The sequence below is a fragment of the Symphalangus syndactylus genome, chromosome 1 (genome assembly GCF_028878055.3).
Source record: "Symphalangus syndactylus isolate Jambi chromosome 1, NHGRI_mSymSyn1-v2.1_pri, whole genome shotgun sequence".
In the NCBI taxonomy this organism is placed as follows: domain Eukaryota; kingdom Metazoa; phylum Chordata; class Mammalia; order Primates; family Hylobatidae; genus Symphalangus; species Symphalangus syndactylus.
The window spans coordinates 85059541-85076086 of NC_072423.2; the positions used below are offsets into that span (position 1 = coordinate 85059541).

General features: G+C 41.7%; 1 pseudogene; it reads right to left on the bottom strand.

Annotated features, from left to right (window-relative positions):
• Positions 1 to 11333: 11333 nt before the first annotated feature.
• On the bottom strand, positions 11334 to 14677 carry LOC129488576 (transcription factor NF-E4-like; annotated as a pseudogene).
• Positions 14678 to 16546: the final 1869 nt, after the last annotated feature.

Sequence of the window (16546 nt, forward strand, 5' to 3'; positions counted from 1 at the left end):
AAAACAGTTCTACTAATAAGATGTCAACTGCAGAGTTCATGTATTTCCAGACTCCTTTATCAACTTCATATTATTGATTTTTCTACCTTTATTTAAATTGTGCATCAAATACTTGTAAACTTACTATCTGTCCTCCAAATTTAAACATTACCAATGACCAAATCTATTTTAACTCCTTTCCTATCCTGCCCCCTGCCTCACTCTAAAAGTAACCAATGTCCTGATCTTTTAATGTATAATTATCTTACTTCTTAAAAGTAAGTTATCTTTCTCAGATATCTATTTTTTATTTTTCCTTGGTTTAGACTTGTACGTAATTTATCATACTATATGAAAAAACTTAAGGAGTTTTTACAATTTTTTCCCTCAACCTTAAGTTACCAATTTTTTTCCCTTGTTGAATGTTGTTGTTGAATTGTTTTCACTTCTATACCACATTCTACTCTTATCATTTAAAAATGTGCTTATTCATTATCCTATCAGTGAATATTTGACTACTATGAACAGTGCAACTATGAACATTTTTCCACATGTCCCTAGGAATACAGTTGGCAGGAATGCATTTCAGGATGTGCCAACATTTAGCTTTACAGGATAATATTATGACATCTCCATAAGAGATACAGGAGATATGATCTCTTTATATGCCAAAAAAGAAGATCTCATTATATGCCAAATAAACACAAATATTCCATATAGTTTTCCATATAGCTGCATTAGGAAAGAGTTTTCCATATAGTGGAATATTTATGGTTTTTTGGCATATAATGAAATCTTCTTTTTTCCACTATGTGGAGTATTTGTGAACAGACACAAAAATCTCTACAATATGATTTAAAAATTTAATTTGAAGAATGCTGTATTTTGTTGTTATTGTTTTAGTTATGTACATGAATCAATTTGCAATCCAAAAAACATGGACTTCTTTTTTCAATGTCAATTTCAAAATGTCAATACTTAGTCACTTGATCTGTGTCATATATTTGGACTAAAATTTCTTGAACACTAAATAGACTGATGTCTGGTAAGAGAAATAGTTCCTTTGATGCATAAAGATTGCTTTACTTATTAAATAGTATTACAATATGTGATCTAGAAAGTTAGATCTGAGCCATAAGATTATGTTTTTTCTATTAATGAAACCATATTTATAAACATATTTTTTTATATCCCTACATACTGGCATCAATTAAAGATGACTCACATCTGTTTATAGTGGGGGAAATACATAAATAAATTAAAATGTTAAAAATAAAGACTTGCACAGGCTGGCAGAGGCATAATAATAATTCTTAAAAAAACCTTAGAATATTAGATGATGTCCTGGCATTCTTTTTTTTTCTAGAATATAGCCTAGTCTCAAAAGCCTGCCCAAGTAAAGTAAGACCTGTTGTTAAGAGAATGATAATGATGTATGTTCTCCTGCAGATTTGTTAGTTCAATACATAGATTCACCTCCAGATCCATGAGTTTTAAATGGACCTGATGTCTTCTACTGGCACACTGCCTACAGATAATTTGCCTCATAGTTAAAGATATCTTCATCCTACTTCATAATTTAAAATCTGATATAATTTATTTAGATAAGGTATAGAGACTGATTCCACATGTCATGTTTCTCTAGGGTGTAATATCTTGGTGCCAGGAGCTATGCTGAGGTCATGACAATGATGTATTCTTTAGATCAGCCTTGTTTACAGATTTCTTTGAACCCAACCCTGGCCTCTGGCTCATGAAGCAGGAAAGGAAAAAATGCATTCCCTGGGGTATATTGTAAAATGGTCAATATCTACTTCCAACATGTTCTCTTGGTCTCCAAGGCTGATGTAATGCTTTAACTATACAGAATGTTTGTTACTGAAACCACTTCCATGCTGTTACATGTGTCCGTGTGAAGAGAACACCAAACAGGCTTTGTGTGAGCAATAAAGCCCTTCAATCACCTGTGTGCAGGTGGACTGAGTCCAAAAGAGGAGTCAGTAAAGGGAGATGGGCATGGGGCAGTTTTATAGGATTTGGGTAGGTAGTGCAAAATTGCAGTTAATGGGGGCTTTTCTTTTGTGAGCAGGGGTGACAGTCACAAGATGTTCAGTGGGGAGCTCATGAGATTCATTGTCCAGGAAAAGGAATATCACAAGATCAATTGATCAGTTAGGGTGGGGGAGGAACAAATCGCAATGGTGGAATGTCATCAGTTAAGGCAGGAACTGGCTATTTTCACTTCTTTTGTCATTCTTCAGTTGCCTCAGGCCATCTGGATGTATACATGCATGTCACAGCAAATATGATGGCTTAGTTTCAACTCAGATGCCTGACATTCTTGTCTTCTTATATTAATAAGAAAAACAAAACAAAATAGTGGTGAAGTGTTCAGGCAGCACAAAAATTTGGGAGTGGTATGGAGAGATAATGGGTGATGTTTCTCAGGGCTGCTTTGAGTGGGATTAGTGGTGGCATGGGAACCTAGAGTGGGAGAGATTAAACTGAAGAAAGATTATGGGGTAAGTGGTGACATTGTGTTAGAAGGAGCATTTGTAATATACAATGATTGGTGATGGCCTGGATGAGGTTTTTTATGAATTGAGAAACTAAATGGCAGACACAATGTCAGAATAAGAGAAGGAGAAAAACAGGTATTAAAGGACTAAGAATTGGGAAGATCCAGGACATCTAATTAGAGAGTGTCCAAGGGGATTCAGCATAGTTATTTGCTTGGTTGGCAAGTTTTGGGGCTCTATCCTTGAGTTATTTTATGTTGTCATATACCAGGCAAGACTGATTTAGGTAAAAACAACACTCTTTATTTAAAAATATACAGAGTCCTCCTTTATAAGTTGGAAGCTGAGCTTGGTGAGGTGTGTTTTTAAAAGACCATTAGTCCATTCTACCTTTCCTGAAAATTGAGAATAGTAAAGTGTATGAAGTTTCCACTGAATACCAAGAGCCTGAGAGATGGCTTGGGTAATTTTACTAGTAAAAGCCAGACCATTGTCAGATTGAAAAGAAGTAGAGAGGCCAAATCAGTGAATTATGTCTGTTAGAAAGGAAGAAATCACTGCAGTAGACTTTTTGGAGCTAGTGGGAAAGGCCTCGACCCATCCGGTGAAGGTGTCAATCCAAACTAGGGATATTTAAATTTACGAACACAGGGCATATGAGTAAAGTCAATCTGCCAATCTTGTGTTGGAGTATATCAACGAGCCTGATGTGTAAGAATATGAGGAGACCTGAGAAAGCCTTGGGGGCTGGTGGCACGGCAGACAGAGCATTGAGAGGTGATAGTCTTAAGGATGGATTTCCATGAAGTGAAGGAGCTGAGGGGCATCAGGAGGTGAGCCAGAGTCTTGTATCAAACATGGAAGTGGTCATGAAGAGAAGAAAGAATGGGCTGAGCTTGTGAGGCAGGAAGAATAAATTTTCCATAGTCTAAGAACCATTTGCTCTGAGTTGGGAAAGACTGGTAGAGCAGGTTTTCAGAATAAGAGTAGGTGGGAGTGATAGAGGAGAAAGAAAATTACTGGCCCTCTGGAGTGGGGGCTGGAATACTAGAGGAAGAGGAGGCATTGGATATTTTTTTGCTGTCCTGTCTGCATAGGTATTTCCTTTTGCAATAACATCAATAGGTTTCTGTTTTCCTTTACAATGAATGACTCTAGCCTTGGTCAGCAGTAAAGCAACCTTAAGGAAGTCCTTTACTGGGGAGGCATTGATAATGGAAGAGCCTTGTGTGGTAGGAAAGCCTCTTTCAGCCCAGATGGCAGCATGGTTATGGAGGATGTGGAAGGCATATTTGGAGTCAGTATAAATGTTAATATGCATTCCTTTAGCGAGAGAGAGTGCATGAGTTAAGGCAATCAGTTCAGCTTGTTGGGAAGTGGTGGAGGGAGGAAGTGCAGCAGCTTTGATAATAGAGGTGTGGGACACGACAGCATATCCAGCTTTAGCTGGTGAAAATTGATTGAGTTTAGAAGAACTGCCATCAATAAACCAAGTGTGGTCTGGGTTTGGAATTGGACGAATAGAAATATGAGAAAAGGGGGAAGATGCTCTGTGTATTAGGGAAATACAGTCATGTGGTTCAGGACTTGTGTTGGGTGCAGAGTGAGAAGCTGGGTTGAAATTGGGCCCATGGGTAATAGTTACTGTTGGAATTTCAACAAAGCGTGAATAGAGCTGGAGGAGTTGTGGGGTAGACAATAAATGTGAAAGGTTTGAGGAGGAGATTGATGCCTGAAGGTTGTGAGAACTGTAAAGGGTAAGTGGAGCATAGCCTCTGACTTTAAAGTCCTCTAGAAGTATTAAAGTGGCAGCCACCACTTTAATACACAGACATGAGGGCCAGCCCAGAACTGTGAGGTCAAGTTGTTTTGATAGAAAGGCAACAGGGAGCTGTCTCCAGGGCCTTTTTGAGAGAGCAAAAGGAAGAATGGGGAAAAGACTTAGAGCCTATGGGATCAGCTAAGTTACCCTTTGTGAGCCTGTAAAGTGGCTTGATTAGGATAGCAAACCTGGTATACAGAGTCGGAAACATCCAACAATGCCTAAGAAGTAAAGGAGTTGTTGTTTGGTAGTGGGGTTGGGGTCTGGGAGAACAACTGAATACCTTCTGCAGGAAGGGGATGTGTATGTTGATAGAGGATTATACTGAGATAGGTAACACTCAGGGAAGAAATTTGTGCCTTGGAGGGGGATACTAGGTACCCCTTTGAGTAGATATGTTGAAGAAGCAGGATAATATCCTGCTGGGAAGATTGGTAATAGGGCCTCAAAGAAGATCAACAAAATATTGAATAATGTGGGAGGCAGATGGGTAAAAAGAAAGCAGATTATGAGAAAGGGCCTGGCCAAAGTAATGTAGGCTGTCCCTTAAGACTTGGGGCAGAAGAGTCCACAAAAGTTGTTGGGATTGGTGGGTGTCAGAGTAAGTCCAAGTAAAGGTGAAAAGAAGCTTGGAGGAGGGATGCAAGGGGATAGTAAAGAAGGTGTCTTTGAGGTAGATAACAGAATAGTGAGTTGTGGAAGGGGGTACTGAAGATAGGAGGGTGTATGTGTTTGGCACTATAGGACAGATGAGAAAGATGGTTTGATTAATAAAGTGAAGATCCTGAACCAATCTGTAAGATTCGTCCAGTTTCTGGATGGATAAGATAGGGAAGTTTTAAGGAGAATTTGCAGGCTTTAAGAGGCCATGTTGTAACAGGTGGGTGATAACAGGCTTTAACCCTTTTAAAGCCTGCTGCGGGATGGGATATTGGCATTGAATGGAGTAAGGGTGTTTAGGTTTTAATGGGATGACAATGAGTGCATGATTGGTCGCCAAGGTAGGAGTAGAGGTATCCCCTACTTGTGGATTAAGTTGGGGAGATACAAAGGGAGGATGTGAAAGGGACTTAAGTTGGGTAAAAGTGCAGCAATAAAATGTGGCTGTAGCCCAGGAATAGTCAGGGAAGCAGATAATTTAGTTAAAATGCCTTGACCTAATAAGGGAGCTGGGCAGGTGGGGATAACTTAAAAGACGTGCACAAAAGAATGTTGTCCAATTTGGCACCAGAGTGGGGGAGTTTTAAGAGTTTTAGAAGCTTGGCTGTCAATACCCACAACAGTTATGGAGGCAAGGGAAACAGGCCCTTGAAAAGAAGGCAACGTGTAGTGGTTGGACTCTGTATTGATTAAGAAGGAGATGGACTTATCCTCCACTGTAAGAGTTACCCGAAGCATCTGTGATGGTCCAAGAGTTTTTGGGTCCACGGATAAAATGTGTCCCATTTGTCTCTACTAGAGAGGAAAAAGAACTGGAATTGGAAGGACAGGGAGATTGAAGGGTAGCAAGAGAGGCTGGAGAAGAGAGTGAAAAGGCTGCTTACCTGATTTGAAATTGATGAGATGTTCTTTGGACTGGTTGGTCTGAGGACCTGAAGTCATAGGTGGATTCCTCACGAAGTGAGGTCGAGGACAGGGGACCAGTCTCCCAAAGGAGTCCTCCTGTCCCATGTCTTCAGCACCAAATATCAGGAGAGTCCATGTGAAGAGACCACCAAACAGGTTTTGTGTGAGCAACAAAGCTATTGAATCACCTGGGTGCAGGTGGGCTGAGTCCAAAAAGAGTCAGCAAAGGGAGATAGGCATGGGGCAGTTTTGTAGGATTAGGGTAGGTAGTGGAAAATTAGTTAAAGTGGATTGTTCTCTTGAGGGCAGGGGCAGTGGTCACAAGGTGCTTGGTGGGGAGCTCCTGAGATTCATTGTCCAGGAGAAGGAATGTCAGAAGGTAATGTCATCAGTTAAGGCAGGAACCAGCCATTTTCACTTCTTTTGTGGTTCTTCAGTTGCCTCAGGCCATCTGGATGTATACTTGCAGGCTTGGGCTCAGAGGCCTCACACTTATGTTTAAAGATGAGGAAATTTGAAAAATAGTTACTTGTAATCTCCAAATGTGTGGGCAGTGCTTGTATATCTTTTGGCTTAATTTGTGAGCTATCAGGCAGTACATAGATCATCCCTTTTCTTACATAAAACAATCTGCCATCTCTTATGATATGTGCATGGTAGTGGAAAATCAATAAGGTTGTTATGTGTGCTGGCTGCTGACATCCTGGGAACTGCAAGAGGAAAGGACTCCCAGAGCTCATTGTGTAGATTTTCACTTATCCTAGTACACACTTGTGAAAGAAAAATATCTTGGGCCCCTTCCAACTAGAAATTGCTCAGGGCAAATCTGCCTCCCATTCTATTCAAAGTTATCCCTCTGCTGACTGAGATAGATGCATATGTGATTACTTCCTTTGGAAAAGCTAATTAGAAACTCAAAACAATACAACTGTTTGTCTCTCACCTACCTGTGACCTGAAAGTCCCCTCCCTGCTTTGAGTCTCCCTGCCTTTGCTTCAAGTTGTTCAACCTTTCCAGACCAAATCAATGTACTTCTTACATATATTGATTGATGTCTTTTGTCTCCCTAAAATGTATAAATCTAAGCTGTGCCCCAGCCACCTTGGCCACATGTCGTCAGGACATCCTGAGTCTATGTCATGTGTGCACATCCTCAACCTTGGCAAAATAAACTTTTTAAATTAACTGAGACCTATCTCAAATTTTGGGGGTTCACACTTTTTGTAACCACAGAATGATTCTGAGTGGAGATGCCCTGGCCTTTCACAAATATCTTATCGGAACTTGGTATCAGCATGAGCTAACTTTATGGGTCAAACCAATAGGACAATTGGCTGAGGTCTGAGAGCATCCCCTAGGAGAATCCCTGATCTCCCAAAATTCTGTTGAGGTCTAACGTATATTTTGTTGTACAGCTCCTCTTCTTTTGGAGTTTCACTTGCTTCCTGAAAGGTTCTTGTATCAGTTTGAACCCTGAGAGTGTGCCAACAGACAACATAAGGCAGTGTGGAGCAACATGCTCTTTTAATGAGTGCCTGGGTTCAGGTGGGCTGAGGCCTAAAATGGCATCAGCTCCAAGTGAGGATGGGGCAAGAGTTTTATAATCTCCTGTAAACAGATAGTGTCCCAGTCTAATGTTACTGGTACATAGTACCCAGACGGCCTCTTTCTTGATCTTCAGGTGTATGTGTCTTCCTTCTAAGGTACATGTCTTCCATCCAGGGCAGGTGTCTTCTGGCCAGGGTATGTGTCTTCCAGCTGGCTCTCTTCCTGCTTCTGCTATCTTGCTGGCACACACTGCTGGCAGAAGTAGCATTGCATCTTGGGACTGGGCCTGAGAAGGGAGGAGTTATTCATCCCCCCAAGTTTTCAGGCCTTGGGGAGAAATCTTTCATTCCTCTCTATTTGGTTATAGAAAAAGGAAAAGGAGCAACTTTTTCAATAACTACTTCAGGCCTGACATAGGGGTGGTGTGGGAACCTTGGAAAAATAAAAACTTAATTTTGGGGGTATTCTTGAGAGACCAGCTGGTATCCATTGTGTCGTTGCAGGAGGAGCATCATCTAGATTGTCTGGCAACTAAATGTAGTTTCAACAAGAGTTTTAATGTCTTTTATTATTAGTGGGATAACACAGGGGAAAAAAACAGAAGGAACCCATTGTTGAAAATTACTTTACCTACCAGTATTTTAAATCTTCCTAAATTAGAGAACCACACTCCTAGAAAGTTTGTTGGGTCCCATCCCTTCCAGGTTTGGACTGGTACATGGGCTACTTTTCTGATGTTTGAAGTGATTTCAAGAACCACTTTTCCATGATCGTCTATGTTAAGACAACAATTAGAGATACTAAACTTGCCACAGACCCCACCTTCTGCTAATCTAGTGCTAGCCTGTTTCAATAAATTGACACGTGCATTTGGTTTTGTTGTTGTGCTTACATTTCCAGGGCTAAGGCAGTTTGGTTAGCAATTATCTCTAAAACTGCCTGTCGTCCAATTATTCTATTTATCATATATATGGGAATGAGATAACACCATGAAACATCCTCAGCGCAAGTGCCAGGACAGTAATATTCAATGATCCATTATAGAGGCCATTCATCTTCTTGCCATCTTTGGCTTCCTCCTACCTTTAAGGATCATTTTTCTTTGTTTAGGTTATTATATACAGGGACTCTGAGTGTGTTACCCGCTGTTAATGTTTTGGAGGAAGGAGTAGCCTTGGGGGTGAGCTTGACCCTGGTGTGATGAACCCAGTAGGGGAGTCCTTAGACTCTCACTGCAGTTGGTATGCTGAGTATCACAGTGTAGGGGCCTGTCCACTTCAGTTGTAGTTTTTGGTGAGGGTTGGATTGGCAGATAAACATGTCTGTGCCTGCAAGACAGTTATGTTGAGAGGACAACGAGGTGTCTACAGGGAGAGGTATGGCCTCATTTGCTGTTTCACGAATGAAAGACCGTGTCTGGATTAAGGAGGGGAGGTAATTCCTGAGTGGCTCAGAGTCTGGTAAGGGTGAAAGCCCTAAGACTAAAGTTTGGCCACACATGATTTCAAAGGGACTATAAAAAGAGGGTGCTTTTGGTGTTGCATGGAGTCTCACGAGGGTAAAAGGGAAATTTTTTTGTCCACGACTGGCAGGTTTCTAAGGCCAGTGTGGTGAGTTGGGCATTAAGGACAGAGTTGACCTTTCCAACTTTGCCTGAAGATTGAGGCCTGAAGGTTGTAGAGATGCCTTAGGTAATTTGGCTGATAAAAGGAGGGCCTGTTATTGGATTGGATGCATGTTTGGAGTTCAAAATGGGGAGTTATATGCATAATGAGAGTTTGTGTGATGACATTTGCACCTTCTGAAGTTGTTGGGAACACTTCTACCAACCTAGAGAAAGTACAGACAAAGACTAGAAGATAGTAGAACCATTTATTGGGCAGCATGTGAGTGAAGTCTACTTGCCAAACTTGCCCAGGTACCAGGCCCTGGGCTTGGTGGGTAGGAAAAGCTGTGGCTGGAGGGAATCTTGGGGTGATACTGAGTAGCAGATAGAGCAGGACTGGGTAATCTACAAACCAAGTAAAGGAGGCATCTGGAAGGGGTTGTTCTATTATGTTTGGAAAAATGTAGGAACAGCATTCACACAAAATTGTGTAGCGTCTTGGGTGGTTGTAGCTTCAGGTAAGAGCATGGCTGGGTTTAGATGGGAGCTGGTTAGCATGGTAATGTGGGGAGTTTCTATGAATAGAAATACAGTTGGAGGAGCTGTGGGGCAGAGATGAGACTTAGTACACTGTGGTGAGCTAACATGTCTTTGATGTTACAGGTTGAACCAACTGTTAGGTTGGCATGGAGAGATCATTTTAGGCTTTCAAGAGTGAGGACAGCAGCTACTCCCAAGCTCAGAGACAAGCAAGCCATCCAAGAACTGTGGCTTTAAGCTGTTTAGAGAGGTAGGCAACAACCTGGAGGGTGGGTCCCTTAGACTGGGTTAGAACACCTACTGCAACTCCATGCAGGTTAGCAGTATAGAGGGAGAAAGGTTTGGTGAGGTCTGGGAGAGTGAGAATGGGGGCCAAGGTGAGAGCCTTCTGGAGGATGGAAAGGTTGGGTAATAGACTGTGCAGGGTTTAAAGGCTCATGGAGAGGGCCTTTAGCAGCCTGGTATAACGGTTTGGCAAGTAGAGTGAAGGAGGGAACCTAGAGCCTAAAATAACCCACTAGTCCTGGAAAAGAGAGAATGTCTTGCTTAGTTTGCAGAGGTGGAAGGGAGTGGAGGTGCAATATGCAGTTGGTTGTGAGCCCTTGAGGTCATGGAGTAAGAGCTAGGCCTATATAGGTGACTGAGCTAGGCCTATATAGGTGACTGAGGAGGTGCATATTTGTGCTTTCTTAGGGGAGACCCAATACCTCCATTCTGCCAAGAAGTTTAAAAGAGAGATAGTATGGGCATTGCAGTCTCTTTGAGAGGTGACACACAGGAGCAGATCATTAACATATTGGAGAGTGGATGGTTTTAGGGATAAGGTACAGAGGTCACGAGCAAGGGCCTGCCCAAAATGGTGGGGGCTGGCTCTGAAACCTTGAAGTAGTGTGCACCAGGTGAAGTGACGTGAAAGGGGCTTTTGGGGTTTTCCCATGTAAAGACAAAAAGATTTTGGGAATCAGGGTGTAAAAGAATTGTGAAAAAGGCAACTTTTAGGTCTAGGACAGAAAAATTGGTGGTATTGGAGGGAATCATGGAAAGTAAAGTGTATGGGTTAGGAACTACTGGACATACTGGGAGTACAGCTTAGCTAATGAACCTGAAGTCCTGGACTAAACAATACGTTTCATCTGGCTTTTTGACAGGTAGAATTGGTGTGTTAAAAGGGGAGTCTGTTGAGCAGAGTAGGTGACTGGAAAGTTGGCAAGAAATGACAGGCTTTAGGCCTACAAGAGCTGCTTGGGGGATTGGATACTGCTTCTGTGATAGGAACTGGATGGAGACTTTAAGGGTAATGTGGATGGGGGTGTGGTGTTTGGTGACGGGGGTGTGGAAGTATCTGAAACAGTGGGGTTAACTATGGATAGGAGATAAGGATAGTTTGCATGTTTTAAGGTGTGAGGTTGGAGGAGTAGAAGAAAATTATAAGCCCCAGAGTGGTCTGGGTTGATGCATTGGGTACTATTGGGAACATGGAAGTGGAGAGTAGTGTGGAGTTTTGAAAGGATGTCTCTGCCTAGGAGTAGATTTGGACATGAGGGCAGGGCTAAGAAATAGTGAGTGAAGAAAAAGGTGTGAAAGGAGCAGAAGAGTGGAGGCATGGCTCAGGGTTTGGCGACTTGTCTCTCAATTCCCACAACAGAGATTTGGGAGGACTGGGAGGGTCCTGGAAAATTAGGTAGAGTAGGTTGCCCAAGAATTAATTGAAAAAAAAACCAAAAACATATTGGCCTACCTGCCACCATCAGGGTTACCCTTGGCTTTGATGAAGCAATGGTAGTTGCCAGGGCATCCATCCCATGGCACCCTCAGCCTTCTGGGGCAAGGCTGATGAGATCCTAGTAGGAGGTTTTGGCCAGCTTAGGAAGGGATAGTGGCAGTCCTTGTGGGGGCCACTCACAGTCCAACTTGCAGTGGGGTCCTCCGCAGAGGGGGCATGGCCTGGAGGACTTACTGGATTTGGGCATTGTCTTGGCCAGCAGCCCTCATTGTCACACTGGAAACAGGCACCAGGTGGATGTGGATTGCTAGGAGACTTCTATGTGGAGCTGCAGCCCCATGTACCCTTGATGGCGAAGGCAAGCATTTGAAACTCTACCTGTTTTTGCTTTTTACTTTCCTCATCACAACTGTGAATGACTTTGAAGACTAAATTAAGAAGGTCACACTGTGGGGTTTGAGGGCCATCATCAAGCTTCTGAAGCTAGTGCTGAATATCGGGGGTGGATTGGGAGACCAACTGAAGGTTTAAGATAGTGGTTCCTTCTGGGCTGGCTCTGTCTAGGTTGGTATACTTTCTCATGGCTTCAGTTAAACGAGAGAGAAAAGGTGCTGGGTTTTCACTGGGACCTTGGGTGATTTCTGAAAGTTTTTCATAGTTGACTTCTTTATGGGCACCCTTTTTGAGTCCTGCAAGGAGACAGACAATCATGTAGTCTTGATGGCGGCATCCAGGGACCTTCTCTTGATAATTTCAGTGGGGGTCCTGGTTGGAGACTGCCTCTGTGCTAGTAGGCTGGGCAGAAGCCTGGTGATGAATGGTATCAGCATGTGCCCGAGTTAGGGTCCAGATACAGTCTCTGTCTTCTGGAGTGAGGGTGGAAGACAGGATAACGTAGTTCATAAGACTGGATAAGGTACTGAATGTCCCTAATATAAGAGGTAGGGTCTTCTTGAAGAGAACCAAGTCTTTTGTTAATTTGAGAGAGATCAGTGAGGGAAAAGGGAACATGAACTCTAACAATACTTTGAGCTCCTGTTACTTCCTGAAGGGGGCACTCTAGCACTGGCACTGAAGGGTAGGGCCTGGTCCAAAGATGGCGCCTGAGCGAGTGTCAATGGGAGTGAAGGAAGAAGCTGGAAGTTGTTCCTGCTGAGGGTTCAAAGGGGGAAGGGGGCTTGAGTTGATAGGTAGTGGAGAATAGATTGGAGTGTAAGGTGGCAGGATGGGTTTATAGGCTTCAGGAGAGGGTGGCGAGGAAAGAGAATGGGTACAGGCAATGCTACAGTTGTTTTGAGAAGAAGACAATGTAGAAAAGAAGTGGTTACATTTAGAAGTAAAGCCAGCTGGGAAGATGGTGGCTGAGAAGATGGCGGCTGGGAAGACAGTGGCTGGGAAGATAAAGAGGAGGCTTGCGGGGTTAAAGAAGATGGATGGTTGAGAGGGAGAGGTAGGGTCTGGGAGGGGTGGACAGCAGTCAACTGGATCAAACAAGGAAAAAGAGGTAGAGTCAGGAGGAGAAAGGTGAACTGGGTGACGGGAATGAGGAGGAGGATTTGAACAGGTGAGCAAGAACTGAAGAGGCCAGGTTGTGATCTCAGTGCAAAAAGGCCTGGATATAGGGAATTTTTCCCAATTTCTCCAGGCATCAGAATTAATTGCTTAAATCAGTTAAAACTCTGAAGTCGAATGTTCATTTGTGGGCTGTTTGGACCCATTATCTAATTTGTACTTGACCAGGCTATATTGCAAAAAAACACGAGGTGCTTAGGGTGGATATCTTGCCTGAGGCTTAAGGTTTGCAGGTATTTATGAGGCAGCCTAGAGGGCTGTCCTTTGGAATGGAAGATTCAAAATTTCCCACAATGGAGGGTAGGCTCAAGAGAACAGGGAAAAGGAAACCATCCTGGATGGCCAGAGGGAGACAATAAAAGGAGTGATTGTCACAACTGCCTTATTTCATTCACAGAATGGGATCAAATGGCTTATAGGCTTCCCCCTAAGACCAGATGATCAGCGAGTGCCTGGCACACCCTGGAGCCTTCTTGGACCAATGCCAGATTTTCCCACTGGAGAAACCAAGAGAGGCCATGTGGATTTTTCCCTGTTAATTGGGATCCTGGAAAACTTACTGGTAGGTGAGATCAGTAATGATTTTCATGCAGAGGGGTGACTGGAGCCTGAGGAGCTTTCTTTGTCCTACTGCTGTGGCCTGCTCTCTGGGGTGGAGAGGTAGGTCCACAGGGGTTGTAGACCTGAGCCCTTCCCCAGGTTTCAGCACCAGATGAAATGTTCTTTTATCTGTTCAAACCCGAAAAGCATACCAAAGACAACATGAGGCAGTGTGGAGCAACATACTCTTTTAATGAGTGTCTGGGTGCAGGAGGGCTGAGGCATAAAATAACATCAGCCTCAAATGAGGACGGGGCAGGGGTTTTATAATCTCCTGTAAACAGGAAGTGTCCCAGTCTGACATAACTGCTACACAGTACCTAGACAGCCTCTTTCCCAATCTTCAAGGGTTCGTGTCTTCTGGTCAGGTAGGTGTCTTCCTGCCAGGGTATGTGTCTTCTGGCTGGCTTTCTTCCTGCTTCTGCTATCTTGCTGGTGCACGCCATTGGTGCAAGTAGCCTTGTGCCTTGGGACTGCACCTGAGAAGGGAGGAGTTATTCATCCTCTCAAGTTTTCAGGCCTCAGGGAGAATGTTTCACTTCCAACAAGGAAGGCAAGTCTTCCTGCTTCCCTAATGGTGGAAGGCAGGTAACTCCTTTATGGAGTTTGAGCTCACTTCCAACAGGGAAGATAAGGTTTTTTGTGTTTTTGCTTTTGTTTTTTTCTACTTCGAGGATAGTAGAGAGCAGTCTACAGCATGAAACACATCACTAGATAAGAAACTGGTTTGGGATTCTGTCTTGCAAATTCTTTTTAAGAAACTAGAGTTAACATTAACAACCAGCTGGTCTAATTTCTGCTTACACTTAGAGCACTCAGAAATCATGTAACCTGTGTGATCATTTTTAGTTTTGCTTGACTGTTTCACTGTTTTTTTCTGTCTTGTGAGGATTTTGGGGTGTGTTTCAGTCCTTTGCGTTATTGGATTTGACCAATGCCAAACCCTCTACCTCATGATTGTAAAATCTTTCACTGGGAAGAAATAACAGCACCTTGTTCCCCTTAGCCTTTGGGGCATTCTCAGGTAACTGAGAATTGTGTGAGGGTGTCTGGGAGGAATGCTTCGTGAGTTGTGTAGTGGTTCTAAATAGGTTTCACACTTAGAAGAACATACTTAGGGTCTAATCTCAGCTGGCAAGTGCATGTAAGGAGCTGACCCTTCCCGCACTTTGAGCCCCTGATACACTGTGCCACGTAGCCATGAAACGGGTGGACCAAACTAGTTCAGGGGTAATGGTCCTGAAAAACTAGGTCTGCAAGCAGCACATTTTGGGTCTGACACATGTCTAAACTTGGTCAAATCCGAGGGGGACCTGTAAAATTATGGGGAACAAGACCTTTGAAGCAGGAGGAAAACAACCACCAAAAGAGGTAAAAAAAAGAGAATTTTTTTTTATTTTAACTACTAAAGGGACTTTATTTACATAACAAAGTCACCTTTTTGCCAGCCAGAACAAACTGAAAAAGCAATGGCTGTACTTCTGAAATAGGAGCATTTTGTCCTAGTTGAAATATAGTAATGAAATTTTAAAAGATTTTTAAGGAGCTCAATGGTTAAAATTCAGCTTAATTAAAAGGCTAACATTTAAGATGTGTGTGTGCATGTGTGCAAATTTGTATTTAAAAGGCCTCCATATTTATGTTTTTGTTTGTTTTTCTCTCCTAAGACCTTGTCATTTTTTTTTCTTTTTTTTGGAGCAAAAGTATTTTTTTTAGTTCAGACTGAATTCTGTACTTACCTGACTTTTTGGCAAAAATAGTTATGGCCACAAAGGCTACTCTTGGGTTTTCAAGGAAGATTTTAGTTTAGACACTCAAAAATGTCTAAATGTCTTTGTTAAAAAAATTGTTTAAGTGCACTGTAAAAGCATCATGTGCTCTAACCTCAAAATAATTCTCCCTATTTTTGGAGACCCAGAATTCAATATGGGTTCTGCCCAGAGCCCAGAGATCCATTTAAATATAAGTAGTCCCTATCTAAATAAAATTGGACTCCTCATAACATCCTATAACAGATTTCTATAATTTTATATTTGATTTGGCTCAAAGAAAAATAAAAGCATCTCCCTCTAGCACCACCCGATATTTTATGTCTATATCTGATGATGTAAATTTTGCCATTTAATTTTCACCTGAATTGTTCAGCTAACACTTGCCTAGGGTAGTAAAAGAGGTTATCAAGAATCTAAAAGTCTAAGATAGAAAAAAGGTCTTTATGAATCTATAAAATGTATTTCTATCAGGATGCCTAATACATCTATGTATTTATGTACTGTGTATGGAATGTTTCACTACCAAAAATACATACAAAGGTTCTAATTAATTGGCTTAAAGAAAATAAAAGTGTCTAAATCAAATTCTTTATCAGGAAAATAGAAAACACTAGTCAAATGCTTTTTCAAGTTTATGTAACTTAAGTAAAATCTTTAGTAAATAAGCTACTTTTAAAATTATTAGTAAAGTAATGTTAGAAAATGTCTTAAGAATTGCCAGCATACAGTTTTTGTTTGCATTTACTAATCAAGCAATTTCATACTTATCCCTGCAAAATACTATAAGGTGTCAAAATTTGGCACAGCGATAATGAAACTATATAAATCCAGCCCAAGAGAGAATGATTTTTGCTTATGTAATATTTAATAAATAAGACACTGCTATTAGTTTAATGAAAATAGCTATATCTTGAATTATTCTGTAAAATTATTATAACTTCTAATCTTGTGGCTTTAGGCAGTCTAGTACACAGACAGTAAGGAGATTTGTTTTGGGAAAGGACTGTTACCATTTTTGTTTCAAAACTAAACTACAAACTAATTTCTGCTCAAAGTCCAGGAATAAACAAGGGCAGCTTGGATGTTAGACACAAGATAGAGTCAATTAGGTAATATTTTTTCACTGTCTCAGTTATGATTTCGCAATGGTGATTTTATAACTTTAAATCATGACTATGACAGTTTTCATAAATAATCTAGGTAAACAATTAAAATAAAATAATTATGTGAATGTAGTGGGATAAATACTTGTAGAGAAACTTGTCATAATTTAGAGTCTAAAGTTCTATTGAATTAAAT